Source organism: Trichechus manatus, unplaced genomic scaffold (genome assembly GCF_000243295.1).
Source record: "Trichechus manatus latirostris isolate Lorelei unplaced genomic scaffold, TriManLat1.0 scaffold00123, whole genome shotgun sequence".
In the NCBI taxonomy this organism is placed as follows: Eukaryota; Metazoa; Chordata; class Mammalia; order Sirenia; family Trichechidae; genus Trichechus; species Trichechus manatus.
Window position 1 is genome coordinate 6,535,734 of NW_004444059.1, and position 20,085 is coordinate 6,555,818.

Below are 20,085 nucleotides of genomic sequence, written 5' to 3' on the forward strand. Positions count from 1 at the left end.
AAGGATGGAATACTCCCAAACTTGGTCTATGAAGCCAGCATAACCCTGATACCAAAACCAGGTAAAGACACCACAAAAAAAAGAAAATTACAGACCACTACCCCCATGAACATTGATGCAAAAATCCTCAACAAAATTCTAGCCAATAGAATTCAGCAACATATCAAAAAAATAATTCACCATGATCAAGTGGGATTTATACCAGGTATGCAGGGATGGTTCAATATTAGAAAAACAATCAATGTGATCCATCACATTAATAAAACAAAAGACAAGAACCACATGATCTTAAAAAATCGATGCAGAAAACTCATTAGACAAAGTCCAACACCCATTCATGATAAAAACTCTCAACAAAGTAGGAATAGAAGGGAAATTCCTCAAAATAATTAAGGGCATTTATACAAAGCCAAAAGCCAACATCATCCTAAATGGAGAGACTTTGAAAGCATTCCCCTTGAGAATGGGAACCAGACAAGGATGCCTTTTATCACCACTCTTATTCAACATTGTGCTAGAGGTCCTACCTAGAGCAATTAGGCTAGAAAAAGAAATAAAGGGCATCCAAATTGGTAGGGAAGAAGTCAAAGTATCTCTATTTGCAGATGATATGATCTTATACACAGAAAACTCCAAAGAATCCACAAGAAAACTACTGGAACTAATAGAAGATTTCTGCAAAGTGTCAGGATACAAGATAAACATACAAAAATCAGTTGGATTCCTCTACACCAACAAAGAGAACCTCCAAGAGGAAATCACCAAATCAATACCATTTACAATAGCCCCCAAGAAGATAAAATACTTAGGAATAAATCTAATCAGAGACGTAAAAGTACTATACAAAGAAAACTACAAGACACTACTGCAAGGAAACAAAAGAGACCTGCAGAAGTGGAAAAACATACCTTGCTCATGAATAGGAACACTCAACATTGTGAAAATGTCAGTTCTACCTAAAGTGATCTACAGATACAATGCAATCCTGATCCAAATTCCAGCAACATTTTTTATGAGATGGAGAAACAAATAACCAACTTCATATGGAAAGGGAAGAGGCCCCGGATAAGTAAAGCATTACTCAAGAAGAAGAACAAAGTGGGAGGCTTCAACTACCTGATTTTAGAACCTATTATACCGCCACAGTAGTCAAAACAGCCTGGTACTGGTACAACAACAGATACATAGACCAATGGAACAGAACTGAGAATCCAGACATAAACTCATCCACCTATGAGCAGCTGATATTTGACAAAGGCCCAAAGTCCATTAAACGGGAAAAGACAGTCTCTTTAACAAATGGTGCTGGCACAACTGGATATCCATCTGGAAAAACTGAAACAAGACCCATACCTCATACCATGCACAAAAACTAACTCAAAATGGACCAAAGACCTAAATATAAAATTGAAAATGAAAAAGATCACGGAGGAAAAAATAGGGACAACGCTAGGAGCCCTAATACATGGCATAAGCAGAATACAAACCATAAGTAACAATGCACAAACACCAGAAGAGAAACTAGGTAACTGGGAGCTCCTAAAAACCACTTACGCTCATCAAAAGACTTCAACCAAAGAGTAAAAAGAGTACCTACAGACTGGGGGAAAAAGTTTTGGCTATGACAAATCCGATCAGGGTCTGATCTCTAAAATCTACAAGATACTGCAAAACTTCAACAACAAAAAAACAAATAACTCAATTAAAAAATGAGCAAAGGATATGAACAGACACTTCACCAAAGAAGACATTCAGGCAGCTAACAAATACATGAGGAAATTCTCACGATCCTTAGCCATTAGAGAAATGCAAATCAAAACTACAATGAGATACTATTTCACCCCAATAAGGCTGGCATTCATCCACAAAACACACAATAATAAATTCTGGAGAGGTTGTGGAGTGACTGAAACACTCATAAACTGCTGGATGGAATGTAAAATGGTACAACCACTTTGGAAATCAATGTGGTGTTCCTTAAAAAGCTAGAAATAGAAGTACCATTTGATCCAGCAATCCTACTCCTTGGAATATATCCTAGAGAAATAAGAGCCATTACAAGAATAGATAGATGCACACCCATGTGCATTGCAGCACTGTTCACAATAGAAAAAAGATGGAAAGAAGCTAGGTGTCTATCCACAGACGAATAGATAAACATATTATGGTATATTCACACAGTGGAATACTACGTAATGATAAAGAACAGTGATGAATCTGCGAAACATAACATGGATGAATCTGGAAGGCATTATGCTGAGTGAAATTAGTTGCAAAAGGACAAATATTGTATAAGACCACTATTATAAGAACTCAAGGTTTAAAGAAATAAAACATCTTTGAGGGTTACAAGGGTGGGGAGGTGGGGAGAAGGGTATTCACTAACTAGACAGTAGACAAGAATTATCTTAGGTGAAGGGAAGGACAATGCACCATACAGGGGAAGTCAGCACAACTGGACTAAACCAGAAGCTAAGAAGTTTCCTGAATACAACCAAACACTTCGAGGGACAGAATAGCAGGGGCAGGGGTCTGGGAACCATGCTTTCAGGGGACATCTAGGTCAACTGGCATAACAAAGTTTATTAAGAAAATGTTCTGTATCCCACTTTGGTGAGTGGCATCTGGGATATTAAAAGCTAGCAAGCGGCCATCTAAGATGCATCAGTTGGTTCCAACCCACCTGGAGCAAAGGAGAACGAAGAACACCAAAGACACAAGGAAAATATTAGCCGAAGAGACAGAAAGTGCCACATAAACCAGAGACTTCATCAGCCTGAGACCAGAAGAACTAAATGGTGCCTGGCTACCACCAATTACAGCCCTGACAAAGAATACAACAGAGTCCCTGATGGAGCAGGACAAAAATGGGGTGCAGAATTAAAATTCTAGTAAAAAGACCAGACTTAATGGTCTGAATGAGACTGGCAGGACCCTGGAAGACATGGCCCCTGGACTCTCTGTTAGCCCAAAACTAAAACCATTCCTGAAGCCAATTTTTCAGACAAAGATTAGACTGGACTGTAAGACATAAAATGATACTTGTGGAGAGTGGGCTTCTTAGCTCAAGTAGATACATGAGACTAAATGGGCAGTTCCTGTCCAGAGGCAAGATGAGAAGGCAGAAAGGGACAGGAGCTGGTTGAATGGACGCGGGAAATCTGGAGTGGAAAGGAGGAGTGTGCTGTCACATTATGGGGAGAGCAACTAGGGTCATGTAACAATGTGTGTATAAATTTTTGTATGAGAGACTAACTTGAACTGTAAACTTTCACTTAGAGCACAATTAAAAAAAAAAAAAGCTTGGGACTGGCCCTTTTTAAAAAGCGTCAGTGGCATATTTACTTAAATAATATTCCCACCTCAGTTAACCTATATGGGAGTAGGAGGGACAATCTGTCCGTGTGACAGTGGATAGGCTGATTTCACATGATGTCTCCACTAAAAATTGTTAAATAGGAAATGAAAACCGTTACGATTCTTCTAGACTTCTCTTTTATGGTTATATCCACTGACCTACATCAGCATTCTATGCTTGAGATTGCAATGATAAAAAGGTAGATGGGGAAAAGAAAGAGCTGGGGATGAAGTGCAAGAAAATGGAGTGAATGAGAGAAGTATTTTATAATTTGTTCAGAGTTAAGTACTGGTTTATTCATTTGCAAATAGGCCAGTTCTCCTATATGGAAAATATCATATGTGGAGCTGCTGCCATATATTTGTTTTATTTTTTAATTGCTAGTTGTAATTACACATCACTTGTGTAAAAGATATTTCTCTGGCAACCTCAGCCCTCTGTCATACAACTAAGAAATAGTAAAGAAGGGGAGAAAGCTGCAATAAACCAAATGAGAAGTTATAGTATTTGTACATTAATGCTCATAAACTTTACCCAGAAGACAGACCTTCAGATTTTCAGTCAATTTCTGTTTTCCCTGCCTATGTCAGCAGAGAAGTAACAAGATGGGTTAGAAAGAAAGACAATGCTAATGGTGGCAAGCATGATGATAGCATAAGAAGTAGTAGCTTCTTATGTGTAGCTGAAAAATGAAGGGAGAAACAGAAAATATGTAAAAGCAGATTGAAGAATGCAAAAAATTTTGCCATCCAGGTTCATACATTATATGGACAAACAAATCTACATTTTTGAGTAATGGACTTTTACATGATACTAGGGAGTTTAGATAAGTAACTGGAAGTCACTAAAAACCTTTAAGTGCAAGAATAACACAATTCTATTTAAATTTTAGTTTCAGCCAGACCAGAAATATTTAGCAGATACCCTACTACCTGTACTGGTGCTAAAGTTAATAGATGTCACCAAGGCACATCCCCTGTTCTCATGGAGTTTGTGCTAGCAAACCTCTAAAACTAAGGCTCTTGGCCTAATAAAATGGCTGACATGAGGTCTGAATCAAAACTTCATTTTGTTACAAGCTCCTGCTCCTGCATTCCTGAGAATGCAACCTTGACTTCTTCACATGCATATGTATATGGTCTTGGGCCTCTGGCTGATTGAGCAGGAAGACCCTGGTCCCCTATTAATCATCTTGTTAAACAGGCCTGGCTCTTGCCCCAAGCCACTCTTAAGTAAATAAGGGTGGATGTCAGAGATGGTTTAGCAGCTCTTAGTAAATAAGGGTAGGGGTTAGAAATGTGATTGTAGGAGAATTAATCTACTCAAGATATTCCAGGAAGAAGGTAGTTGCTGATGACTTACCCACCTTGTGACCATTACTCACTACCTTTCCCCATCTTTACTATAAAAGCACATCTCTCCCTTTATGCTTAGGGACTCTTAGTAGAGTCCTCTCTGCCCTGTGTTTCCCCAATTCATGAATTGTATTACCCTCGATAAATCTCTTTGCTTTTATTTTAACAGAGCAAACATTCTTAATCTTAGACAGGTTTATAGTATAGAGGAGCAATTACAGAGTCAAAGGTGGTAGGTCATGCAGAAGAATGCCTAGAATACAAAAGATGTTAAAGATATGAAAGTGACAAGACTTAAGGTCTCATTGGATGAGGAAGGTAAAAGGGAGGCAAGAGTCTAAGAGGAATTCTGGATTTCCAATGCGGACAGTTCGGTAGATGATGTGGTTAACCCGGATATGAAAAACAAGAGGAAAAATATATTTGGGGGTAAAGATGAGTTCACTTTTGAGATTTCTATGGGAGAGCCAGAAGTCAGAAATACAGTCTGGAGTTCCAAAGAAAATTCTTTAGTATTGTCACGTGTATGTGATAATAGAAGCTGTGAGTGAATAATGGAATATTCACCTTGTGTCAGAGTGAGAAGAAGATGAAGTACAGGAACTTAAGAAACATCTATATTTAAAATCAGCATAGATGAAGGAGAGCCAGGAAACGGAATTAAGAAGGATTGGTCCAAGAGTAGGAATAAAATCAGGAGAGAATGATGTTATAAAAGCCAGGTAAAAGGTGAATACTACGAAGTGATTTTTGGATTTGATGATTAGGACATCGTTAATAAGCACTGAAAGGAAGGACCAAAATCTCAAGGTCTGAGAAGTGAACAAAAGCTGATGGAATGGATAGATCAAGTGTAGATTTTTTCAAGAGGCTGCCATAAATGAAATGAGAAGTTATAATATTTGTACATTAATGAATGTATGGTAGGAAGGTATGAAGATACGGTAGGAAGCTTCTAAGATGGTTCCCAATGATCCTTGCCATGTGATATACATGCTTTGTGTAATTCCCTCCCCTTGACTGTGGGCTGGATTTAGTAACTTGCTTCTAATGAACAGAAAACAGCAAGAATAATGTAAATGTCACTTCCAAGATTAGATTACAGAAAGACTGGCTTCTGTCTTGCTCAGCTTTTCTTACACTCTCTGCTCACTCTAATGGAAGCCTGCTGCCGTGTTGTGAGCTGCCCTATAGAGAGGCTCACATGGCAAAGAACTGAGAGAGGCTTCTAGCCAACAGCCAATATTAAAATGGAGGCCTTCAGTCCAACAACCCGCAAAGAACTGAATCCTGCCAACAAACCAGTTGAATGAGTTTGAAAATGGATACTCTCTCCCTGTCAAACTCTGAGGTGACTGTGACCTCAGCTGACATCTCGAGTGCAACCTTGTGAGAGATCCTGAGCCAGAGGAACTAGCCATGCCCAAATTCTTTTTTTTCCCTCTCTCTCTTTTTTTATTATACTTTAGATGAAGGTTTACAGAACAAACTAGCTTCTCATTAAACAGTTAGTACACATATTGTTTTATGAGATTGGTTAACAACCCCACGACATGTCAACACTCTCCCTTCTCAACCGTGGGTTCCCTGTTACCAGCTTTCCTGTACCCTCCGGCCTTCTAGTCCTTGCACTGGGGCCATGCCCAGATTCTTAATGGACAGAAACTTATTTTCAGCTGCTAAGCTTTGGTGTAATTTGTTTTGTAGCAATAGATAACTAATACAAAAGGTAATGGATGAGACAAGGTGATACTTTAAGAAAATATTTTGGAAAGAGACTTTTCTAAGCTAAGAAATAATTGAGCATTTTCTATGCTAAAAAAATAGATAATTTGAAAATACAGCAAGGAGAAAGAATAATTGATAGAGCAAAAGGAGATGAGAAGATATCAAACTATATAGTCTTGCTACTGAAAATGTGGTTTGTGAACTAGGAGCATTAGCATCACCTGGAGGTTATTAGAAATGCAGACTCTCAGGCTTCATCCCAGACCTACTGAATTAGAATCTGTGTTTTAACCAGATCCCCCTAGGTAACACATATGTACAGACCCAGAACACAGGTGAACAGAATAGTTCCAGGCAGAAGGAAGATAATCTCCACTTGAAACTCGAAGGAATAGGGGAGGAAACAGAGACATAAGTAAATTTGTAGATGGAGTTGAGAATGGGGGAATTTGTTCACAAAAAGTGCTTCAGTATTTTATATGAAATACAAATTCAGTCAGGGCACAGAGCTCGAAATGGGTGGCAAAAAATTACAATAGCTGCTAACGTGAGTGGAAGAGAGAATTGACCACAGAAAATATACAAATGTTTTGCTAAGAAGTGCTAGGAGCCCAGGTGAATTTGGAGACTAGGAATTTGCTAGGTGAGGGATTGAAAGTGAGTCCCTGAGTGGTGCGATTGGTTAGGCAACTTGACAGCAACTAACACGACAACTAACTGAAAGGTTGGTGATTTGAACCCCTCCAGAGGCGCCCAGAAGACAGGCCTGGTGATTTGCTTCTGAGAAACTGTCACTGTCTTGAAAACTCTATGGAGTAGTTCTACTCTGCACATACGGGGACGCCATGAGTCGGGATCGACTCCACCGCCAACTGCTTTGGTTTGTTTGGGCTTGAATGATTTGTCTTCGGTATTGCCAGCAGCCTATGTGTATTGTAGAACTAGAAAAGGCAGATAGCAGGATCATACAAGGAATGCAATATTGCACCATCCGCACATTCTGCTATATTTGAGCCCATTGTTGCAGCCACTGTGTCAATCTATCTCGTTGAAGGTCTTCCTTTTTTTCGCTGACCCTCTACCTTACCAAGCATGATGTCCTTCTCCAGGGACTACTCCCTCATGATAACATGTCCAAAGTACATGAGACAAAGTCTCTCCGTTTTCGTTTCCAAGTAGCATTCTGGCTGGCTGCCTTCCAAGACAGATTTATCCGTTCTTCTGGCAGTCCTTGGTATATTCAATGTTCTTCACCAATTTTTCTTCAGTCTTCCTTACTTATTGTCCAGCTTTTGCATGCATACGAGGCAATTGAGATTACCACAGCTTGGGTCAGCAGCACCTTAGTCCTCAAAGTGACATCTTTGTTTTTTAACACTATAAAGAGATCTTTTGCAGCAGATTTGCCCAATGCAATGCATCATTAGAATTTCTTTTTTTTTTTTATTGTACTTTAAATGGTTTGCAGAGAAAATTAGTTTCTCATTAAACAATTAATGTACATATTATTTTGTGACATTGGTTGCCAACACCATAATATTTCAACACTCTCCCCTTCTTGAACTTGGGTTCCCCATTACCAGCTTTCCTCTTCCCTCCTGCCTTCTCATCCTTGCCCCTGGGCTGGTGTGCACATTTAGTCTCGTTTTATCCTGTGGACCTGTCTAATCTTTGGCTAAAAGGTGAATCTCAGAAGTGACTTCATTACTGAGCTAAAAGGGTGTCCGGGGGCCATACTCTCGGGGTTTCTCCAGTCTCTGTCAGACCGGTAAGTCTGGTCTTTTTTGAGTTAGAATTTTGCTCTACATTTTTCTCCAGCTCTGTCCGGGATCCTCTACTGTGATCACTGTCAGAGAAGTCAGTGACGGTAGCCGGGCAGCATCTAGTTGTGCTGGACTCAGTCTGGTGAAGGCTGTGGTAGTTGTGGCTCATTAGTCCTTTGGATTAATCCTTCCCTTGCATCTTTGGTTTTCTTCATTCTCCCTTGCTCCAGACGGGGTGGGACCAGTGGAGTATCTTAGATGGCTGCTCACAAGCTTTTAAGACCGCAGATACTACTCACCAAAGTAGAATGTAGAACATTTTCTTTATAAACTGTTATGCCAGTTGAGCTAGATGTCCCCCGAGACTATGGTCCCAGCCCTCAGTCCAGTAATTCGGTCCCTCAGGGAGTTTGGATGTCTCTGTGAAGCTTCCATGACTTTGCCTTGGTCAAGTTATGCCAACTTCCCCTAGAATTGTATACTGTCTTACCCTTTACCAAAGTTACCACTGTCTTACCCTTCGCCAAAGTTTCCCTCCGGCCCCTCCCCTCCTTAGTAACCATCAAAGATTATTTCTTTCTGTGTGTTTTTATAATAGTGGTCTCATACAGTATTTGTCCTTTTGTGATTGACTTATTACACTTGGCATAATGCCCTCCAGATTCATCCATGTTGTGAGAGGTTTCACAGACTCATCATTATTCTTTATTGTTGTGTAGTATTCCATTGTGTGTATGTACTACAGTTTGATTATCCATTCATCTGATGATGGGCACTTAGGTTGTTTCCATCTTTTTGCTATTGTGAATAATGCTGCAGTGAACATGGGTGTGATATGTCTATTTGTGTGATGGCTCTTATTTCTCTAGGATATATTCCTATGAGTGGGATTGCTGAATCTTATGGTATTTCTATTTCTAGCTTTTTAAGGAAATGCCATATCATTTTCCAAAATCGTTGTACAATTTTGCATTCCCACCAGCAGTGCATAAGAGTTCCAAGTTCCCCACAGCGTCTCCAACATTTATTTTCTGTTTTTTTGATTTGTGCCAGTAATGTTGAGGTGAGATGTTATCTCATTGTGGTTTTGATTTGTATTTCTCTAACAGCTAGTGATCTCAAGCATTTCCTCACATGTCTGTTAGCTGCCTGAAAGTCTTCTTTGGTTAAGTGCCTGTTCATATCCTTTGCCCATTTTTTAATTGGATTATTTGTCTTTTTTGTTGTAGAGGTGTTGGATTTTCCTGTAGATTTTAGAGATTAGAACTTTGTTGGATTTGTCATAGCCAAAATTTTTTTTCCAGTCTGTAGGTTCTCTTTTTACCCTTTTGGTGAAGTTTTTTGATGAGCGTAAAAGTTTAATTTTTAGAAGATGTGTCACTTCATTTCTTTTTTTTTATGTGAATTACTTTATTTTAAATTTTTTATAGTACTTTAGATGAAGGTTTACAGGACAAACTAGCTTCTCATTAAACAGTTAGTACACGTATTGTTTTGTGACATTGGTTGCCAACCCCATGACATATCAGCATTCTCCCTTCTCCATCTTGGGTCCCCTACCAGTTTCCTACCCCCTCCTGCTTTCTCATCCTTGCCTCTGGGCTGGTGTGCCCATTTAGTCTTGTTTTATTTTATGGGCCTGTCTAATCTTTGGCTGAAGTATGCACCTCAGAAGTGACTTCATTACTGAGCTAAAAGGGTGTCCAGGGGCCATACTCTCAAGGTTTCTCCAGTCTCTGTCAGGCCAGTAAGTCTGGTCTTTTTTTGTGAGCGAGAATTTTGTTCTACATTTTTCTCCAGCTCTGTCCGGGATCCTCTGTTGCGATCCCTGTCAGAGCAATTGGTGGTGGTAGCCAGGAACCATCTAGTTGTGCTGGACACAGTCTGGTGGAGGCTGTGGTAGTTGTGGTCCGTTAGTCCTTTGGACTAATCTTTCCTTTGTGTCTTTGGTTTTCTTCATTCTCCCTTGCTCCGGACGGGGTGGGACCAGTGGAGTATCTTAGATGGCTGCTCACAAGCTTTTAAGACCCCAGATACTACTCACCAAAGTAGAATGTAGCACACTTTCTTTATAAACTATGTTATGCCAGTTGAGCTAGATGTTCCCTGAGACCATGGTCCCCACAACCCTCAGCCCAGTTATTCAGTCCCTCAGGGAGTTTGAATGTGTCCGTGAAACTTCCATGACCTTGCCTTGGACAAGTTGTGCTGGCTTTCCCAGTATTGTGTACTGTTTTACCCTTCACCAAAGTTACCACTTATTTATTGTCTATTTAGTGATTTTCCATCCCCATCCCTCCCCTCCCTCGTAACCATCAAAGATTGTTTTCTTTGTGTGTAAACATTTTCATGAGTTTTCATAGAAGTGGTCTCATACAGTATTTGTCCTTTTGTGATTGACTTATTTTACTCAGCATAATGCCCTCCAGATTCATCCATGTTGTGAGATGCTTTGCAGATTCATCATTATTGTTCTTTATCATTGCATAGTATTCCATTGTGTGTATGTACCATAGTTTGTTATCCATTCATCTGCTGATGGACATCTAGGTTGTTTCCATCTTTTTTGCTGTTGTGAACAATGCTGTAATGAACATGGGTGTGCATATGTTTATTCAGGTGATGGCTCTTATTTCTCTAGGATATATTCCTAGGAGTGGAATTGCTGGATCGTATGGTATTTCTATTTCTAGCTTTCTAAGGAAGCACTGTATCGCTGTGCAAAATGGTTGTACCATTTTGCATTCCCGCTAGCAGTGCATAAGAGTTCCAAGTTCCCCGCAGCCTCTCCAACATTTGTTATTTTCTGTTTTTTTGATTTGTGCCAGTAATGCCAGGGTGAGATGGTATCTCATTGTGGTTTTGATTTTCATTTCTCTAATGGCTAGTGATCGAGAACATTTCCTCATGTGTCTGTTAGCCGCTTGAATGTCTTCTTTGGTGAAGTGCCTATTCATATTCTTTACCCATTTTCAAATTGGATTGTTTGTCTTTTTGTTGTAGAGGTGCTGGATTTTCCTGTAGATTTTAGAGATTAGACCTTTGTCTGATTTGTAATGTCCAAAATTTTTTTTCCAGTTTGTAGGTTTTCTTTTTATTCTTTTGGTGAAGTCTTGATGAACATAAGTGTTTAATTTTTACAAGATCTCAGTTATCTGGTTTATCTTCTGGAGTTTGTGTGTTGTTGGTTATGGTCTGTATCCTGTTAATGCCATGTATTAGGGCCTCTAGCGTTGATGCTATTTTTTCTTCTATGAATTTTTATAGTTTTTGGCTTTATAGATAGGTCTTTGTCCATTTTGAATTAGTTTTTGTGTATGGTGTGAGGTATGGGTCCTGTTTCATTTTTTTGCCAGCACTGTTCGTTAAAAAGGCTTTCTTTTCCCCATTTGATGGACTTTGGGCCCTTGTCGAATATCAGGTGACCCTAGTATGGATTTACATCTGGGTTCTCAATGAGAGAGAGAAAAGAAACAAAAAGAAGCTAAATAAAGCAACAACAACAGAAAAATGGCATTGAAGGAGCTGCCCTGTGGGGGCGGGGCCAATCCAAGCGGCAAGGAGCCAGTGCCTCCCTAGCAGAGCAACCTCTGCTGGCTGGAAAGCAGTGGAGGCGGAGCAGGGGGAAGAAGGGTGGGGAGTGGGAAAGCATGTATTGCTGATTTCCGGTGCTCTGCCTCCTGCTGGGAGCTCTGTGAAGCTGCTTTCCCATACTCCCTGTCTGCCTTTCTTGATGGCTAGGGGTCCAAGATGGTGAATTCGTGCCATGTTAGCTGATAGGGGACCTCCCCTCCATCTCTCTCCTTGCTCTGTTCTCTGTCAGTTTCTTATTCCACGCAGTGCTTGGTTGAGTTCTTTATCCCTTCATTTGACACTTTAGGTTCCTGGATTGATGGTTGTCTCTGTTTTACTTAGTTTTTTGGGTCTTTGCTGTGGAGGGACGGTGTAGTGCTTCTGTCTATAGCGCCATGTTGGCTCCTTCCTCCGCGTCATTTGATTTCCTGACTGCTATTTCCGTGGGTGTTGACTATGGATTCAAGTAAAATGAAATCCTTGACAACGTCAACATTTTCACCGTTTCTCGTGATGTTGCATATTGGTCCAGTTGTGAGGATTTTTGTTTTCTTTATGTTGAAGTGTAATCCATACTGAAGGCTGTAGTATTTGATCTTCATCAGTAAGTTCTTCAAGTTCTCTTCACTTTCAGCAAGCAAGATTGTGTCATCTGCATATTGCAGGTTGTTAATGAGTCTTCCTTCAGTCCTGATGCCACATTCTTTTTCATATAGTCAGCTTCTATGATTATTCGTTCAGCATACAGATTGAATGTAAGTATGGTGAAAGGATACAACCCTGACACACCCCTTCCCTGATTTTAAACCATGCAGTACCCTCTTGTTCTGTTCAAATGACTGCCTCTTGGTCTATGTACAGGTTCCACATGAGTACAATTAAGTGTTCTGGAATTCCCATTCTTTGCAATGTTGTCCATAATTCGTTATGACCCACACAGTCGAATGTCTTTGCATAGTCAATAAAACACAGGTAAACATCCTTCTGGTATTCTCTGCTTTCAGCCAAGATCTATCTGACATCAGCAATGATATGCGATAGTGACTTGAAATAATGCACTAGAGTGTCTTAGCTGAAAAGAGAAGGAAGTTAAATCCAAACTAGGGAAAAAACAGAGGCTTTTTAAAAAAAATTTTTTATTGTACTTTAGATGAAGGTGTATAGAACAAATAGTTTCTCATTAAACAGTCAGTACACATATTGTTTTATGACATTGGTTAACAACCCCATGACATGTCAATACTCTCCCTTCTCGACCTTGGAGGACCTTTTTTTTGGTGGAAATATACATAGCCAAAGTTACACCATTTCAGAAGTTTCTACATGTACAATTCAGTGACATTGATTACATTCTTCCAGTCATGCTACTATTCTCACTATCCTTTTCCAAATTATTCCATCACCATTATCTTCAACTCACTGCCCCCTAGGCTTCCCATCAAACCTTTGGAGTTGCTGTTGTCAATTTGATCTCACATAGATAATTTTTTTCTTTATTTGGTACCTTACATGAAGCTTGCAGAACAAATAGTTTCTCATTAAACAGTTAGTACACCTATTGCCCTATGACAATGGTTAACAACCCCACGACATGTCAACTCTGTCCCTTCTCAGTCTTGGGTTCCCTATCATCAGCTTTCCTGTCCCCTCCTGCATTCTAGTTCTTGTCACTGGACTGCTGTGCCTCATTAGTCCCAAAAAACAGAGGTTTTAATGGCCTGGTGGCTAGAAGTAAAAACAGAGAAACCATGAAAATGCTGGAAAAACAGAAAATTATTTTCAGAAACCAGAGTAAAAGAATATATGATTTCAGAGGTGAAAAAAAACGGATTATGCCAACAATCCAGCCTTTCCCTGCATTTTAAATCCCTAGAAATAATAGAACAGATATAAAGCTTGTAGATGTATCATTTAACAATTTCAACCCAACTTTTGTAATTGATGAACTAACATCATGTGTTAGAGTCTTTTAAAACTTATTAAATGAAGGAAGTAATTCTGCTGCCTTGAGATCAGGCCCCCTTGACTCTTTTGGTCTCTCTTAAGAAGCAGTCTTATGCTCTCTCTAAGGTCCCTGGGTGGTGCAAATAGCTGGTGCCTGTCTACTAACCTAAAGGTTGCCGGTACGAACCCACCCAGAGGCACCGTAGAAGAAAGGCCTGGCAGTTGGCTTCTATAAATATTACAGCCAAGAAAACCTTATGGTAACACATGTGGTCACCATGAGTCAAAATTGGCTCAACAGCAATGGGTTTGGTTTTTGGTGTGTTTGCTTTAAGTCACAAAACAGTCTCAATACAGAAATTAGTGTGGACTGTTCATAGTCAGAATCATAACACTAAAATTGATTTAGAATTAAATCCTCTTCTTTCCTACTATTAGGGCCAGCTTCTGGCAGGCCTCCTGACACCTGGAAGAGGAAGTGTGATTAGTTTCTATTCTCTCATTCTTTCTCCTCCCCCAGCTTGATAATCATAGCTTCTGGCCCCTCGAGGGTTGGAGGACAAGAAGAGAAGACAGGAAAGGGGAACACAGAAAATTCTCACTTGAGTAGTACTGTTATAAGATGATGTCATGCTCTCTAGGCCTTGCGGTCTTGAAAGCTGAGTCTCTCACATGGGTGTTTTTAGATTCTTGGGTTGCATTTCTCCAGTAGCATGTATTGTGATGAATTCATTTTCCTCAGTGGTCACTGCTGCTTCATTTTAGATTATCTTTTTCTGGCAGTCTTCCCACACAGATCCTTTTTTGGGAGAGAGGGGTCGTGTCCCCTTGTCCTTAGGCAGAAGCCCTAGCCACAGCAGCACTTTTAAAATAACCTCTGGTTGATATTCCTCCCAAGGGTTCCACATTTCATCCCGGATAGTCATGCACCTTTGGCCTACTCTTCAATGTAGAAGCAGCTCTCTTCCCTATCTCCACCCTGACTCCTCAGGCCAATGACCATAGACTTTCATCTTTTGATTCCTCAGGACTATGTCCCATACCAGACCAATATGCTTCCCAAACTCCAGGGAACACATATCAAACTCTCTAAGTGGACCCTTGAAGTCTACTCTATCTAGGCTTGAGGTGAAGGAGGTAAAGAAGGGTTGCAGGAGAGAAGTGGAATTAACATTACGGCAGTAACTCTCTACAAAGAAATCCCTCCCCAAATTTCTCCCTCCTCCACCTTCTTAACCCATTTATATCTTTGTTGTGGGTAAGTTTTCTAACAGATTCTCAGCCTCCTGCTTTGAAAACCTATATACTGGTCTGTCACTTCACTTTGGAATCTGATATATATACAGTCTTACAGTCCTGTTTAGAACTTTCAATTTAACAACCAGTTATGCTATAAATAAATTTGTAACCACCACCAAAACCCAGCTTCTGTCAAGTCAATTCTCACTCAGTGCAACCCCATGTGTGTCAGAGTAGAACTGTACTCTGTAGGGTTTTCAATAGCTGATTTGTTGGAAGGAGATCACCAGGCCTTTCTTCCGAGGCACTTCTGAGTAGACTTGAATCACAAACCTTTGGGTTAGCAGCCAAGCGCTTTAACCATTTACACCAACCAGGGACTCCAAATTCATAACAGTTCTGTAAAACAAGTAAAGATGCTCTTGGCGGACCAGAAATTATGAGGCATCCATGAACGATAGAAGGTAGTAGATGGGCTCAGTTTGAAGGAGAAATCAAAGCCCAAAACAAAGAAAGAGGAAGACTATGAAAAATATGGGGGTTGCTTTAGAGGTTCTCAAGGTTCAGAAGGACTGTATGAGGAAAGAAGAAGGAGCCCAGTGGAAGTAAGAAGCCATCTTTACTTCTAAGGAGCATTCTGGTTGTACTTCTTCTAAGACAGATTTGTTTGTTCTTCTGGCAGGCCATGGTATATTCAATATTCTTCACCAACACCATAATTCAAATTCATCAATTCTTCTTCAGTCTTCCTTATTCATTGTCCAGCTTTTGTACACATATGAGGCGAGTAAAAATACCATGGATTGTGTCAGGCACACCTTAGTCCTCAAAGTGACATCATTGCTTTTTAACATTTTTTAAAGAGGTCTTTTGCAGCATATTTTCACAATGCAATATGTAGTTTGATTTCTTTCTTTCTTTTTTTAATTGTACTTTAGATGATTTACAGAGCAAACTAGTTTCCCATTAAACAATTAATATGCATATTATTTTGCGACATTGATTGCCAACCCCACGACATGTCAACCCTCTCCTCTTCTCAACCTTGGATTCCCCATCACCAGCTTTCCTATCCCCTCCTGCCTTCTCATCCTTGCTCTGGAGCTGGTGTGCCCATTTAGTCCTGTTTTTTTATTATGGGCCTGTCTAATCTTTGGCTGAAGTGTGAACCTCAGGAGTGACTTCATTATTGAGCTAAAAGGGTGTCTGGGGGCCATGCTCTCAGGGTTTCTCCAGTCTCTGTCAGACCAGTAGTAGCTTAATTTCTTGACTGTTGCTTCCATAGGCATTGATTGTGGATCCAACTAAACTGAAATCCTTGAAAACTTCAACATTTTCACTGTTTACCATGATGTCGCTTATTGAGGATTTTTATTTTCTTTATGTTGAAGTGTAATCCATACTGAAGGCTGTAGTCTTTGATCGTTAGGGAATTTCAAATTAAAACAACAATGAGATACCACATGCACTCATTACAATGGCTAAAATCTAAAACAACAATGAGATACCACTATATGCCTATTAGAATGGCTAAAATCTAAAACACTGACAACATCAAATGCTGATGGGGATGTGGAGCAACAGGAACTTTCATTCATTGCCAGTAGAAATGCAAAGCGGTACAGCCACTTTGGCAAGACAATCTGGCAATTTCTTACACAGTTAAACATAGTCTTATTGTACAATCCAGTAATCACGTTCCTAGATATTTACTCAAATGAATTGAAAACTTATGTCCACACAAAAACCTGTACATGAATGTTTTTAGCAGCTCTATTCATAATTGCCATAAATTGGAAGCAACCAAGATATTCTTCAATAGGTGAATGGGCAAACTGTGGTACATCCATACAATGGAGTATTGTCCAGTGATAAACAGAAATTAGCTATCAAGCTATGAAAAGAAATGTGGGAACTTAAATGCATATCACTAAGTAAAAAAAGCCCTGTCTGAAAAGTCTGCATACTTCTGATTCCATTTCCCACTATATGGCATTCTGGAAAAGCAAAATTATACAGACAGTTAAAAAAAAACAGTGCTTGCCAGGGATTTAGAGGAGGGGTGGGCAAATTAGGGGACAAATAGGTGGAGCACAAGGGATTTTTAGGGCAATGAAACTGTTCTGTATGACACTGTAATACTGGATACATGACATTACGCATTTGTCAAAACTCATAGAACTGTACAACACAACGAGTGAACCTTAATATAAAGTATGAGCTTTAATTAATAATGAAGTTGTTAATATTAATTCATCAATTATATCAAATGTACCACACTAAATGCAAGATGTTAATGATAGGAGAAACTGTGTAGAGGAGAGAAGGGGTATATGGAAACTCTCTGTACTTTTTGTGCAATTTTTCTGTAAACCTAAAACTACACTAAAAAATTAAGTAATTATAGGAATCTTCAAAGATTTTGGTTCCCCATTCCAGAGTCTGTATCTAGATCGCTGTCATGGATTGAATTATATCCCCCCAAAAATGTGTGTATCAATTTGGCTGGGCCATGATTCCTGGTATTGTGTGATTTTCCTATATGTTGTAAATCCTGCTTCTATGATGTTAATGAAGGAGGATGGGTGGCAGTTGTGTTAGTAAGGCAGGACTCAATCTACAAGACTGGATTGTGTCCTGAGGCAATCTCTTGAGATATAAAAGAGAGAAGTGAACAGAGAGACGGGGGACCTCATACCATCGAGAAAGGAGTGCCCGGAGCTGAGCGTGTCCTTTGGACCGAGGGTCCCTGTGCAGAGAAGCTGCTAGTCCTGGGGAACATTGATGAGAGAGAAAGCCTTCCCCTGGAGCTGACACCCTGAATTTGGACTTTTAGCCTACTTTACTGTGAAGAAATAAATTTCTCTTTGTTAAAGCCATCCACCTGTGGTATTTCTGTTGTAGCAGCACTAGATGACTAAGCCAATCACCATGGCACAGGACAGAAGTTGATGAGAGCTATTAGAGTTTTTGAATTTGGTGGACCAAAAGTGTTGAAACTCCAGCTGGATGTTGCACAACCAATTCCAAAAGACTGTCAGGTTCTAATCAAAGTCCACACATGTAGTGTAAATCCAGTGGAGACATATATTCGCTCTGGTACTTATAGGTGACTACCAATCTTGCCCTATACTCCTGGCTCAGATGTGTCTGGGGTGGTAGAAGCTGTTGGAGATAATGTATCTGCTTTCAAGAAAAGTGACAGAGTTTTCACTACCAGCATGGTCTCTGGGAGCTATGCAGAGTATGCCCTTGCAGCAGATCACACACTTTACTCACTACCAGAAAGACTGAATTTTAAAGAAGGAGCTGCTATCCGTGTCCCTTACTTTACTCCTTATCGAGCTGTCTTCCACAGTGCTCATGTGAAAGCTGGAGAAACTGTTCTGGTTCATGGGGCTAGTGGAGGAGGTGACTAGCAACTTGCCAAATTGCTAGAGCTTATGGCTTAATGGTTTTGGGTACAGCTGGTACCAAAAAAGGTCAAAACATTGTTTTGCATAATGGAGCCCATGAAGTGTTTAATCACAGAGACGTTAATTATATTGATGAAATTAAGAAATCTGTTGGGTGATAAAGGAATTGATGTGATTATTGAAATGCTAGCTGATGTAAATTTTAGTAATGATTTGAAACTTCTGTCATATGGGGGCAAGTAATTGTTGGCAGTAGAGGTCCGATTGAGATAAACCCGCAGGATACCATGGCAAAGGAGCCTAGGATAATTGGAGTTCCTTGCTTTTCATCACCCTCAGAGGAATTTCAGCAGTTTGCAGCAGCCCTTCAAGCTGGGATGGAAACTGGTTGGTTGAAACCTGTAATAGGTTCTCAATATCCTTCGGAGTAAGTAGCACAAGCTCATGAAAATATCATTTATGGTAATAGGACTGCTGGAAAAATGATCTTTCTCTTATGATGATTAATTCTTTCATGTATTTGCTACATAATTAGAGCTCTCCCCACCCCCAGCTTTACTTGTTTTAATTAGTATTCATTTGACTCGGTAGTTTCTCATAGTAAAAAGCAAGATTTTTCTTTAGAGATCATGGACACTGGAGTAAAATTTATTTTTATAGCAAATAATAATTTTTTAAATCTTCTGCCTCCAACCGAGGAGTCATCATAGTTGGAAATAGAATGTTAGTGGTTGGTTGGCATTCAGGTGCATTCCAGAAATTCTGAACTGATATTTGATTATTAATTCCATACCTTTGACTAAAACATACTAAATCAAAATAAGGATTTCCACACCTACTTATCCTTAAAAATGTTCTTTAGTCTCTGATTAACCTAGAATTTTGCTGGACTTTGAAGATTTTCTAGACTAAAAAGGACTCCTTTTCCAAAGTAATCTTATCTGGATCTACAAGTCTCTTGGAAGGGCAAGAATAAACAATGTCCAGAGAAATAGTTTTCCCAATATTTCCCAAAATAGTAGATGCCTTAGGCTGGTTTCTCTAGAGAAGCAAAACCAGTAAAGCACAAAAATATATACTGAGAGACATTTATATCAAGGAAATGGCTTGTGAGGTTGTAGAGGCTGGAATGTCCCAAGTCTCTGGGTCAGGATAGAGGCTTCTCCTGATTCATGTAGCTGCAGGGGCTGGCAAACCCAAGACTGCCAGGTCAGAGAGCAGAGCTCTTGCTCACAGGCTGCAAAGATCAATGAATCCCAAGATTGGCAGGCAAAACTGCTGGTGAGCTGCTAGCTCAAGTCCCAAGAACCAGAGGTCAGATGAACAGGAGCCAGCTGCAGGATCCAGCACAATGCAGGCCACATGCCCAAGGAAACTCCCTTTCAACTGATTAGCTACCCAAAGCAGATACCATCATGGAGGTGATCACATATCAAATCTCAACAGGGTAGTGATCACAACATTATACAACTGCCACAACACTGAGAATCATGGCCCAGCCAAGTTGACACACAATCTTAACCATCACAGTAGAACTTTCACCATTTTAATGGTTGATTACCATTTGTTCTGTGAGGACAACAATCTTTTTTTTTTTAATATTTTATTGTACTTCAGGTGAAGGCTTACAAAACAAATAGTTTCTCATGAAACAGTAGTACACATGTTGTTTTATGACATTGGTTAACAACCCCACAACATATTAACCC

At 39.9% G+C, this 20,085-nt stretch overlaps 1 pseudogene; it reads left to right on the top strand.

Moving 5' to 3' along the window:
• The window catches only part of LOC101359306 (quinone oxidoreductase pseudogene), a 28,717-nt pseudogene extending 9,841 nt beyond the window's left edge, over positions 1–18,876 (top strand).
• Positions 18,877–20,085: the final 1,209 nt, after the last annotated feature.